The following is a 13331-nucleotide window of genomic DNA, read 5'->3' on the forward strand; positions in this document are numbered from 1 at the left end:
CTTTCTCTGTTTCTTTCAACGGGGGTCCTGTTCTCAGTTCAGTAGTTTGCTGCTGGCAATTGCCTATGTATTTGCCATATTATGGCTGTGTCTCTCAGGAGAGATCTACATCTGGTTCCTGTCAGCATGCACTTCTTAGCTTCATCCATCTTATCTAGTTTGATGGCGGTATATGTATATATATATATATATATATATATATATATATATATATATATATATATATATATATATATATTGGCCACATGTGGGGCAGGCGCTGAATGACCGTTCCTTCAGTCTCTGTTCTAAACTTTGCCTCCCTATCCCCTCCTATGGTTACTCTTGTTCCCCTTTTAAAGAAGGAGTGAAGCATCCGTATTTTGATCATCCTTCTTGTGTTTCACGTGGTCTGTGCATCTTGGGTAATTCGAGCATTTGGGCTAATATCCACTTATAAATGAGTGCATACCATGTGTATTTTTCTTTGATTGGGTTACCTCACTCAGGATGATATTTTTTGATTCCATCTATTTGCCTGGGAATTTCATGAAGTCATTGTTTTTGATAGGTGAGTAGTACTCCATTGTGTAGATGTGCCACATTTTATGTATCCATTCCTCTGTTGAAGGGCATCTGGGATCTTTCCAGCTTCTGGCTATTATAATTAAGCCTGCTATAAACATAGTGGATCACGTGTCTTTGTTGTCTATTGGAGCATCTTTTGAGTATATGCTCAAGATAGATATAGCTGGGTCCTCATATAGTGCAATGCCCAATTTTCTGAGGAACTTTCAGACTGATTTCCAGAGAGGTTGTCGCAGTTTGCAATCCCACCAGCAATGGAGGAGTGTTCCTCTTTTTCTACATCCTCTCCAGCATCTGCTGTCACCTGAGTTTTTTATCTTAGCCATTCTGACTGGTGTGAGATGGAATCTTAGGGTTGTTTTGATTTGCATTTCCCTATGATTAAGGATGTTAAACATTGCTTTAAGTGCTTCTCAGCTATTCCATATTCCTCAGCTGTAAATTCTTTGTTTAGCTCTGTACCTCATTATTAAAAATGGGTTATTTGGCTCTCTGCAGTCTAACTTCTTGTATTCTTTGTATATTTCAGATATTAGCCCTCTATCAGTTGTACGATTGGTAAAGATCTTTCCCCAATCTGGTGGTTGCTATTTTGTCCTAATGACAGTGTCCTTTGCATTACAGAAGCTTTTCAGCGTTATGAGATCCCATTTGTCGATTCTTGATCTTACACCATAAACCATTGGTTTTCTGTTCGGGAAATTTTCCCCAGTGACCATGTGTTCGAGACTCTTTGCCACTTTTTCTTCTCTTATTTTGATTGTATCTGGTTTGATGTGGAGGTCCTTGATCCACTTGGGCTTAAGATTTTTACAGGGTGATAAGAATGGATCAATTTGGATTCTTCTACATACTGACCTCCAGTTGAACTAGCACCATTTGTTGAAAATGCTATTCTTTTTCCATTGTATGGTTTTGGTTCCTTTGTCAAAAATCAAGTGACTGTAGGTGTGTGGGTTCATTTCTGCATCTTCAATTCTATTCCACTAGTCAATTTGCCTGTCTCTATACCAATACCATACAGGTTTTATCATTATGGCTCTGTAATACTGCTTGAGGTCAGGGATGGTGATTCCCCCAGAAGTACTTTTATTGTTGAGGATAGTTTTAGCTATTCTGGGTTTTTTGTTAATACAAATGAATTTGCAAATTTTTCTTTCTAACTCTGTGAAGAATTGTATTGGAATTATGATGAGGATTGCATTGAACCTATAGATTGCTTTTGGTAAAATGGCCATTTTTACTACATTAATCCTGTCAATCCATGAGCAATGGAAATATTTCCATCTTCTGAGATCTTCAATTTCTTTCTTCAGAGACTTGACATTCTTATCATAGAGATCTTTCACTTGCTTGGTTAAAGTCATGACAAGCTATGTTATATTATTTGGAACTATGATGAAGGGTGTTGTTTCCCTAATTTCTTTCTTAGCCTGTTTATCTTTTGTGTAGAGGAAGGCTACTGATTTGTTTGAGTTAATTTTATACCCAGCCATTTTGCTGAAGTTGTTTATGAGGATTAGTAGATCTCTGGTGGAACTTTTGGGGTCACTTAAGTATACTATCTTATCATCTGCAAATAGTGATATTTTGTCTTCTTCCATTCCAATTTGTATCCCTTTGATCTCCTCTTGTTGTCTGATTGCTCTGGCTAGAACTTCAAGAACTGTATTGAATAAGTAGGGAGAGAGTGGGCAGCCTTGTTTAGTCCCTGATTTTAGTGGGATTGCCTCAAGTTTCTTTCCATTCAGTAATGTTAATTACTGTTTTGCTGTATATGGCTTTTAGTATGTTTAGGTATGGACCTTGAATTCCTGTTCTTTCCTGGACTTTTATCATGAAGAGGTGTTGAATTTTGTCAAATGCATCTAATGAAATGATCATGTGGTTTTTATCTTTGTGTTTGTTTACATAGTGGATTACATTGATGGTTTTCCGTATATTGAACCATCCCTGCATACCTTGGATGAAGCCTACTTGATTGTGATGGATGATTGTTTTTATGTGTTCTTGGATTGGGTTTGCAATATTCATAAGGGAAATTGGTCTGAAGTTCTTTTTCTTCATTGGGCCTTAGTGTGGTTTAGGTTTAAGGGCAATGTTGGCCTCATAGAAGGAATTTGATAGTGCTCTGTCTATTTCAATTTTGTGTAATAGTTTGAACTGTATTGGTAATAGGTCTTCTATGATGGTCTGATAGAATCACAGAATCTTTTATAACAGTCACTTTGTTTACAGGTTCCCATATCCGCACAGGGGCATGAAGCCATCATATGTGAGAATATGACCTAAAAAGAAGTCATGTAGCAATAGCAATCAGTAACACCTTCAACACTAAAGAATGTAAAGACGACCTGGCAGATACCCAAAGAAATATTCTTGGCAGCAGATGAGTCTAGAAAACTGTGTAGAAGAGTGGTATTATATGGCGATCATATTGGTACACAATTTCATAGAATATCTTATCTGCACAGGAGATAAAGTAAGTAAAGATGGCTACAACTGTTCAAGGTGTTTTAAAATAAAAAATGGTATTAATAATCCAGTAAATGAGATCATCCAAACAGATCATTATGCGGAACCTGAAGAGGGTGCTGTTTCTTGTGCATTCTCTCAGGGTGACAGAACAGTAAGTCAAAGCACCTTGAGCCACCATGTACAGTCCCTTAGGGCAATTTCTTCTGAAGCTCTCCCTATGGATGCCAGAGTGAAGTCAAGGAATATGGTGGAAACATTTACTGGAGTGCTAGTGAAGTGAATCCTGGTGTTAATCCTGAAAATAAATTGGACTCTTATTTCTTTATCCAGAGAGAAAAGTTTCCTGAATCTAAAGAGAGAGGTATTTCACGTGGAGTCATTGACTATTCTTTAAGAGCAACTCAAGGCACCTCCCATTCAGACCATAGATGTGTCCCTGGGGGCACATTCTTCTGATGAATTTGCATTGGAGGTACTAGGGTTGCCTTCCAGGTCAGACCTGCCTTATTCTGTGCCTGTACATTTTTGCCTGAATAATGAGGCACAGTGAATAATGTGAAGGCCACCAAGAGAGTCTCCAGGGAGACCTCAAAACAACAACAACAAAACTTAATGAATGTCCCCAAATCTTCAAATATCTCTCTAATCTTTAAGCCCACCAGAGAGAACACCAAAATGAGTGGTCCTTTTTCTGTACCAAGTATGATGAAGACTTCTATAACCTCTCAGGCCTCAGAATTCATAACGTCGTTCATCCACAAGCAAAGGAAGCTTTTTATATGTAACACATGCAAGAGGTCCTTCACCACCAATGTCAGCCTGTAGGTTCATGGGAGGATTCACATGGGAGAGAAGCCTCATACACACTCCCTATGTAAGCATAGCTTCAATCAATCATCCACATACTACAGTCACCTGAGGAAATTTCACAATGGCTTAATTGTATCATTTCTGTAAGAGCACTAAGAGGGCTTCAACCTCAGTGTCTCATCTGTACATGAAGAAAAATGTAGCTTTTTAAAGACCATTTAGTTAGTGAAGATGTGACATGTAACTTCTGGATTAGTCCTTCTATCTGTTGTCTCATTCTACTTCCCTGTGAGGGTAAAGAAGAGAAGTCAATTGACAGTTCTGAAAAATGCCTAGTGCCTAAAAAAGCAGCTTTAATTTATGCCCAATAATATTAAATGAATGAATAGTACATGTGTATGCCTCTGTTATATACTTTGTGTGGGACATCTCTCTCTCTCTCTCTCTCTCTCTCTCTCTCTCTCTCTCTCTCTCTCTCTGTGTGTGTGTGTGTGTGTGTGTGTGTGCTTGGGTGTTTGTCTGTTTTGCCTTAGGTACACAGCATGTGTGGTGGACAATAGGGTTCTTAGCTATTCTTGAGTTTTGCCTTGTTTGAAGCAGAGTATGTTACTGTTAGCTTCTTATACTATTTTATCTGACCCTAGATATACAAAACATTCTCTGGTCCAATTATCAATAGAGGCTTCTGGCAGTGGAATGCCATTTCCTCTGACTTTTATCTATCTTGCTGGGTTTCAAACCCAAGACTCAGGCTTTCCTGGTAAATTCATTTGGCCTCTCAGTTGTTTCCATTCCCACGAAATCTTCACTACTTAAAGTTCCAGAATGTGAATAGTTGACGTTCCAAAATATAATAATAAATAATAATAATAATGCAAAAAACACAAAACAAAACAAACAAACAAAAACATTACACTTCAGTAGTTCACAGTATTTCAGAGGAATCTCCCCTCCCAGTTCCATTATGGTCGCACCACATTCTTCATACATCTACTTACAAGACATCTCGAAACCTAGGGAGTGTAGGTGGTTATATGGAAGCTTGCCTCAGATGAAGGCAAGTAGACGCAAGGGTAAAAATTTTCCACAAATAAACTCCAAAAACTACAGTCAAAAAATACAAGTTTTGTTGAGAAATAGGATTCTGTGTCAAGTAAAAGCCAACAGACATAGTCTAATTGAGTTGTTGGGATCTGTGTGTATGCTGGTGATTTTCTTGAGAAAGCTAAGTTCCCATGTCATGTAGAAATGTCAAGAATGTACTATGACTTTCCCCTGATGTATCTGGTGCAGGCTTTCAGCAGATGATCAGAAGGTTTCAGTTTATAAAAATACAGAAATTCCTAAGCTGGGATAAATACCGATACAAATTATGCATTTGCATACTGAAGTTACTCTTGTTGGCATATTTTCTGCTAGACCTAGTCCATGAGATTTAGTTTTCTAACTCCCTGCTTATGGTTTATTCTTCAGTTTGTTTTCCAGGTTAAGAAAAAGCTTCCTGAAGTTGGGTGATTTGGGTTCTCAAGATTTCAACTTTAAAATATTTAGATTGCATCTTTGTGAATATTTTATCTATTTTAATCTTTTGACATCCTAAAATTTATATTATTATAGAATTTTGGTTTAGGATCAGTGCTATTGGCAAATATGTTCATATCCTAGGGTTGGAAGATGAGATCTGAACAGGTGAGCATCAGAGGACAGAGTTCAACTGATAATAGTGTGATATCCTGATGCTATGGACCATTCTTTCAGTCCCTTCATAGGGGATGTGAGGGCAGAAAGTCAAACCAAAACTATACAAAGTGACAGGCATGGTGGTGCAAACTGTTAATTCCAGCACTCCTAGGGCAGACACAGAAGGATATCTGACTCTGAGACCAACTATTAAGAGCAGGGTTCTCAACCTGTGGGGCTAAAATAACCCTTTCACGGAGCTTCATATCAGACATTTACATTACAGTTCATAAATGTAACATGAAATATAATTTGTTGCTACTGTTATGAAGTAACAGCAAATATAATTTTTTTGGTTGGTGGTTACCACAACATGAGGAAATATAATAAACGTTGCAGGAAGGTTGAAAGTCACTGTTTAGGAGTTTGAGGCGGAAGGATGCAAATTATAATGCAAGTCAGTATTCATGACCTGATCCTGTGTCTAAACAAAGCAACAGTTAGGACTGTCAAGAAAAAATAGGAGAAGACCAACTGTCTAGTATAGAGGCTAATAGCTGCATCATCTCCATGCTGACATGATAAAGCAAATGGAACCACAGGAGGAAGCACTCTAATGTTAGTACCATTCTTACTGTCTCTTTTTCAAAAAATTTTTCTCTCATGTATTACATCCTGACTGCAGTTTCCCTTTCTTCATCTCCCCTTCTCCAACCAATCCCCAGGATCACTCTACCACCCAGATCCACTAACATATCTGCTGATTTCCCTCAGAAAGATCTTGTCTTCTAGGGAGATAAGAAAAAATGCATGTGAAGCTACCATAAGAACAGGCACATTTCATCACATCAAGACTGTACAAGGCAGCATAGTAGAAGTGTCCCACAAGCAGCTAAACAGCCATGGATATCCATTTGAATGGAATTAAAAAATGTTTCTGAGTAAGGTAACATAGATCATGAAACATAAACATTGTATGTACTCACTTATAAGTCAAAATATCTATAAGATGAAGTGTAAAAAGTAATAATTTTATAGTCCACAGACAAAGAGAGGAGGGTTGAAGACAGAATGTAAGGATCTTCCTAGAAGAGAGAGAACATATTCTATTATATTCCCTCCCACTAATAGCTTCCAGTAGGAAGACCAAGTTACCCAAGTATAACATATATATAGAAGACAATGTCAGAGCCCCATAGGCTCTTTATTGTGAGCTCAGATAGTACCCAGCAAGTTGATTGCATAGCCTGTCTTCTCAGGGTGTCCCTGAGCCCTCTTGTTCCTATGATTCTTCACACTCCTTCTCTGTAAGAGTTTCAGCCCTGTCTATGTTTGATTTTGTGACTCTGCATCTGTTCCTGTCAGTTGCTGGAAGAAGTCTCTTTGGTCTCTTTGATGATGATTATGATAGTCTCCACTCCAATTTGCAAGCAGTGTAAACTGCAGTTTGAAGTTTTTATGGCTGAGTTTATATCCCAATCCCTCCATCTGTAGACTTGTGTGGATACAGATGATGGCCAGTTCAGGATCCCTATCCTCCATTACTACGAACCTTCTAGAAATAGATTCTGTGCTGCCCTTATAGATTCCATGAGGTTTCTATTGAACTAGATTTCCACCTAAACTGCCAAATTCTGCCCCCTCAATTTTAGTCATTTCTCCCAGGATTTTCTCCTTCCCTTCAATCCAATCACTTCTGGTCCCAACCCTTTTCACCCCTAGTGCACCATCTACAAAATCTATCTAATTCTCCTTCTGGAGATCCTGAAATTCCCCCTTCAGCTGTCCTAGTTAAATAGCTTCTTTAGGTTTGTGGACAATAGCATGATTGTCTTTTTCATTACAACTAATATCCAATTATAAGTGAGTACATACCATGTTTACATTTTTGGGTTTGCTTGCCTCACTCAGGATGCTCTTTTCTAGTTCCATCCATTTGTCTGCAAATTTCATGTCACTGCTTTTAATAGCTGAATAATACTGCATACTCGTGTAGATATAAATGGGCCACTTTTCATTTTTAAAATAATTTTATTTTTCTTGGATATTTTATGTATTATATATTTCAAATGTTATCCTCATCACTCCTCTATCATTCCTCCTCCTCTTCCTTCTATGAAGATGCTCCCATTCCCACCCACCCTCACCAACCTCAATGCACTGGCATTACCCTACATTGGGGAAACAAGCCTTCACTGGACAAAGGGATTTTTCTCCCATTGATGCTGGACAATGCCATCCTCTGCCACATATCACCAACCTCACCAACCTCAATGCACTGGCATTACCCTACATTGGGGAAACAAGCCTTCACTGGACAAAGGGATTTTTCTCCCATTGATGCTGGACAATGCCATCCTCTGCCACATATGTGGCTGGATTCATGAATCCCTCCATGTGTACTCGATTGTTGGTAGTTTAGTCCCAGAAAGCTCTGGTGGGATTTGATTGGTTGATATTGTTGTTCTTCCTATGGTGTTGCAAACACCTTCCCCTCCTTCAGTTTTTTTCTAACTCCTCCATTGTGATCTGCTTGTTCAGTCAAATGGCTAGCAGCAACCATCATAATCTGTATCAGTATGGCTCTGGCAGAGCCTCTCAGGAGACACCCATAACTGGCTCCTGTCAACAAGCACTTCTTGCCATCAGCAATAGTGACTGGGTTTGGTGGCTGCTTATGGGATGGATCTCCAGGTGGGGCAGTCTCTGGATGACCATTTTTTCAATCCCTGCTCCACTCTTTGTGCCTGTATTTCCTCCCGTGAGTACTTTGTCCTCCCTTCTGATAAGAAAAAGTCATCCACGTTTTGGTCTTCCTTCTTCTTGGGCTTCATATGATCTGTGAATTTTTTCTTAGGTATTCTAAGCTTTTGTGCTAATATCCACTTATCAGTGAGTACATACTATTTATGTTATTTGTGACTGGATTACCTCAATCAGGAATGTATTTTCTAGTTTCATCCATTTGCCTAAGCATTTCATGTAGTCATTGTGTAAATGTACCACTATTTCTATATTCATTAATCTGTTGAGGGATATCTGGATTCTTTTCAGCTTCTGGTTATTATAAATAAGGCTGCTATGAACACAGTGGAGCATGTGTCCTTGTTATATGTTGGAGCACTCCTTTGAAAGTATTCCCAAAAATGGTATAGCTGGCACCTCAGGTAGTACTATATTCAAATTTGTGAGGAACCACCAGATTGATTTCTAGAGTGGTTGTCGCAGTTTGCAATCTGACCAAAAATGGAGGAGTATTCCTGTTTTTTTCACATCTTTGCCAGCATCTACTGTCACCTGAGTTTTTGATCTTAGTCATTTTAATTGATGTTAAGTAGAATCACAGTGTTGTTTTTATTTGCATTTCCCTGATGACTAAGGATGTTGAATATTTCTTTAGGAGTTTCTCAGCCATTTGGTATTCCTCAGTTGCGAATTCTTTATTTCGTTCTGTACTCCATTTTTAATAGGATTATTTGATTCTCTGGAGTCCACTTTTTTGAGTTCTTAGTATATATTAGATCTTAGCCCTCTATCATAACTAGGATTGGTTAAAAACAACAACAACAACAACAACAACAACAACAACAAAACCTTTCTCCAATCTCTTGGTTGCCATTTTGTCCTATTGACAGTGTCCTTTGCCTTACAGAAACTGCAATTTTATGAGGCTCAATTTGCCAATTCTTGATCTTAAAGCATAAGCCATTAGTGTTCTGTCCAGGAAATTTTTCCCTGTGCCTAGGTGTCTGAGACTCTTCCCGCACTTTTCCTTCCATTAGTTTCCATGTATATGGTTTTATATGGAGGTCTTTGATCCACTTGGACTTGAGCTTTGTTCAAGGATTACAAGGAGATAAGATTGGGTCAATTTCCAGTCTTCTACAGTCTAACCTCTAGTTCAACCAGCACCATTTGTTAAAAATGTTGTCTTTATCAATTGGATGGTTTTATCTCCTTTGTGAAAATCAAGGAACCATGAGAACATGGGTTCATTTCTGGGCCTTCAATTCTATTCCACTAATCTACATGCTTATTTCTCTACCAATATCATGCAGTTTATTTAATCAGGATTCCTCTGTAATACAGCTTGAAGTCAGGAATGCTGATTCCCCTAGAAGTTCTTTTATTGTTTAGGACAGTTTTCACTATGCTGTGTTTTTTCCTGTTCCAAATGAATCTTCAAATTGCTCTAACTCTGTGAAGAATGGAGCTGGAATTTTGATGGGGATTGCATTGAAGCTATAGATTGCTTTTTGCTAGATCACAATCTTTACTGTATTAATCTTGCCAATACAAACTTTTGAGATCTTCAATTCTTTCTTCAGAGACTTGAAGTTCTTGTCATATAAATCTTTCACTTACTTGGTTAGAGTCACACCAATGTATTTTATATTATCTGTGGATATTGTGACAGGTGTCATTTCCCTAATTTCTTTCTCAGCCTATTTACCCTTTGAGTAGAGAAAGACTACTGATTTGTTTGAATTAATTTTATATCCAGCAACTTTGCTGAAGTTGTTTATCAGGTTTAGACAGTTGTCTGGTGGAATTTTGGGCATCAGTTAAGTATACTCTCATGTCATCTGTAAATAGTGATACTTTGACTTCTTCCTTTCCAAACTGTATCCTTTGACCTCTTTTTGTTGTCTAATTGCTCTGTTTAGGACTTCAAGGACTATATTGAATAGGAAAGGAGAGTGTGGACAGCTTTGTTTAGCTCCTGATTTTAGTGCATTTGCTTCAAGTTTCTCTCTGTTTAGTTTGATATTGGCTACTGGTTTGGTGTATATTGCTTTTTACCATGTTTAGGTCTGGACCTTGAATTCCTGGTCTTCCCAAGACTTTTATCATGAAGGGTTGTTAAATTTTGTGAAATGCTTTCTCAGCATCTAATGAGATGATCATAATATTTTTCCTTAGTTTTTAACATAGTGGATTATGTTGATGGATTTCCAAGTATTGAACCATTCCTGCATCCACGGGATGCCTACTTGATCATTGTGAATGGTCATTTTGATGTGTTACTGGATTCAGTTTGTGAGAATTTTTTTATTATATATTTCTTTACTTATATTTCAAAGTTTGTTCCCCTTCCCAGTTTCCTGTCCATAAGCCCCCATTCCCTCCCTTCCCACTCCCCCATATGGGTATTCCCCCTGTACATCCCTCTTATTGCCCTCTTCCATATTCCCCTGAACTGGGGGTCCAACCTTGGCAGGACCAAAGGCTTTCCCTCCCACTGGTATCCCAACAAGGCTATTCTCTGCTACATATGCAGTTGGAGCCCTGGGTCAGTCCATGTATAGTCTTTCAGTAGTGGTTCAGTTCCTGGAAGCTCTGGTTGGTTGGCATTGTTGATTTTATGGGGTTGCAAGCTCTGCCAACTCTTTCAATACTTCCTCTAATTTTCCTCAAGAGAGTCCTATTCTCAGTTTGGTGGTTTGCTGCTAGCATTGTCCTCTGTATTGGACATGCTCTGGAGGTGTCTCTCAGGAGACATCTATATCCAATCACTTTCCGCATGCATTTTTTTAGCTTCATCAATCTTATCTAGTTTTGGTGCCTGTATATATATATGGGCCACATATGTGTCATGCTCTGAATGCCCATTTCTTGAGTCACTGCTCTAAATTTTGCTTCCATATCCCCTCCTATGAATATTCCCAGTTTGTGAGAATTTTATTGAGTATTTTTGCATCAATATTCATGAAGGAAATTGGTCTGAGTTTTCTTTCTTTGTTGGGTCTTTTTGTGTCTTAGCTATAAGCGTTACTGTGGCTTCAAAGAATGAATTTGGTAGTGGTCCTTCTGTTTCTTGTTTCTGTAATAATTTTATGATTATTGGTGTTAAGTATTCCATGAAGGTTTGGTAGATTTCTCCACTAAACCCATCTGGTCCTGGAATTTTTTTTCTTTGGGAGGCTTTTAATGACTAGGGGATATGGGACTGTTTAGATAGTTTATCTGATCCTGATTTAACATTGGTACCTACCGTCTGTCTAGAAAATTATTCATTTCCTTCAGATTTTTCAGTTCTGTTGCTTATATACTTTGGTAGTAGGATCTGATTTTTTTTTTAATTTCCCCAGTTTCTGTTGTTATGTCTCCCTTTGCATTTCTCATTTTCTTAATATGGATACTGTCTCTGTACCCTCTGGATATTCTGGTTTATCTATCTTATTGATTTTCTCAAAGAATCAGCTCCTAGTTTTGTTGATTCTTTGTATAGTCCTTTTTTTTTTTATTAACTTGAATATTTCTTATATACATTTCGAGTGTTATTCCTTTCCCGGTTTCGGGCAAACATCCCCTCCCCCTCCCCTTCCTTATGGGTGTTCCCCTCCTCACCTCCCCCCATTGCCGCCTCCCCCCAACAGTCTAGTTCACTGGGGGTTCAGTCTTAGCAGGACCCAGGGCTTCCCCTTCCACTGGTGCTCTTACTAGGATATTCATTGCTACCTATGAGGTCAGAGTCCAGGGTCAGTCCATGTATAGTCTTTAGGTAGTGGCTTAGTCCCTGGAAGCTCTGGTTGCTTGGCATTGTTGTACATATGGGGTCTCGAGCCCCTTCAAGCTCTTCCAGTTCTTTCTCTGATTCCTTCAACAGGGGTCCTATTCTCAGTTCAGTGGTTTGCTGCTAACATTCGCCTCTGTATTTGCTGTATTCTGGCTGTGTCTATCAGGAGCGATCTACACTTCTGCACTTCTTTGCTTCATCCATCTTATCTAATTGGGTGGCTGTATATATATGGGCCACATGTGGGGCAGGCTCTGAATGGGTGTTCCTTCAGTCTCTGTTTTAATCTTTGCCTCTCTCTTCCCTGCCAAGGGTATTCTTGTTCCCCTTTAAAGAAGGAGTGAAGCACTCACATTTTGATCATCCGTCTTGAGTTTCATTTGTTCTAGGCATCTAGGGTAATTCAAGCATTTGGGCTAATAGCCACTTATCAATGAGTGCATACCATGTGTGTTTTACTGTGATTGGGTTAGCTCACTCAGGATGATATTTTCCAGTTCCAACCATTTGCCTACAAATTTCATAAACTCGTTGTTTTTGATAGCTGAGTAATATTCCATTGTGTAGATGTACCACATTTTCTGTATCCATTCCTCTGTTGAAGGGCATCCGGGTTCTTTCCAGCTTCTGGCTATTATAAATAAGGCTGCGATGAACATAGTGGAGCACGTGTCTTATTTATATGTTGGGGCATCTTTTGGGTATATGCCCAAGAGAGGGATAGCTGGATCCTCAGGCAGTTTAATGTCCAATTTTCTGAGGAACCTCCAGACTGATTTCCAGAATGGTTGTACCAGTCTGCAATCCCACCAACAATGGAGGAGTGTTCCTCTTTCTCCACATCCTCGCCAGCATTTGCTGTCACCTGAGTTTTTGATCTTAGCCATTCTCACTGGTGTGAGGTGAAATCTCATGGTTGTTTTGATTTGCATTTCCCTGATGACTAAAGATGTTGAACATTTCTTTAGGTGTTTCTCAGCCATTCGGCATTCCTCAGCTGTGAATTCTTTGTTTAGCACTGAACCCCATTTTTTTAATAGGGTTATTTGTCTCCCTCGTCTAACTTTTTGAGTTCTTTTGTATATTTTGGATATAAGGCCTCTATCTGTTGTAGGATTGGTAAAGATCTTTTCCCAATCTGTTGGTTGCCGTTTTGTCCTAACCACAGTGTCCTTTGCCTTACAGAAGCTTTGCAGTTTTATGAGATCCCATTTGTTTCATTCTTGATCTTAGAGCATAAGCCATTGGTGTTTTGTTCAGGAAATTTTTTTCCAGT

This window comes from Rattus rattus, chromosome 1 (genome assembly GCF_011064425.1).
Source record: "Rattus rattus isolate New Zealand chromosome 1, Rrattus_CSIRO_v1, whole genome shotgun sequence".
Classification (NCBI taxonomy): Eukaryota; Metazoa; Chordata; class Mammalia; order Rodentia; family Muridae; genus Rattus; species Rattus rattus.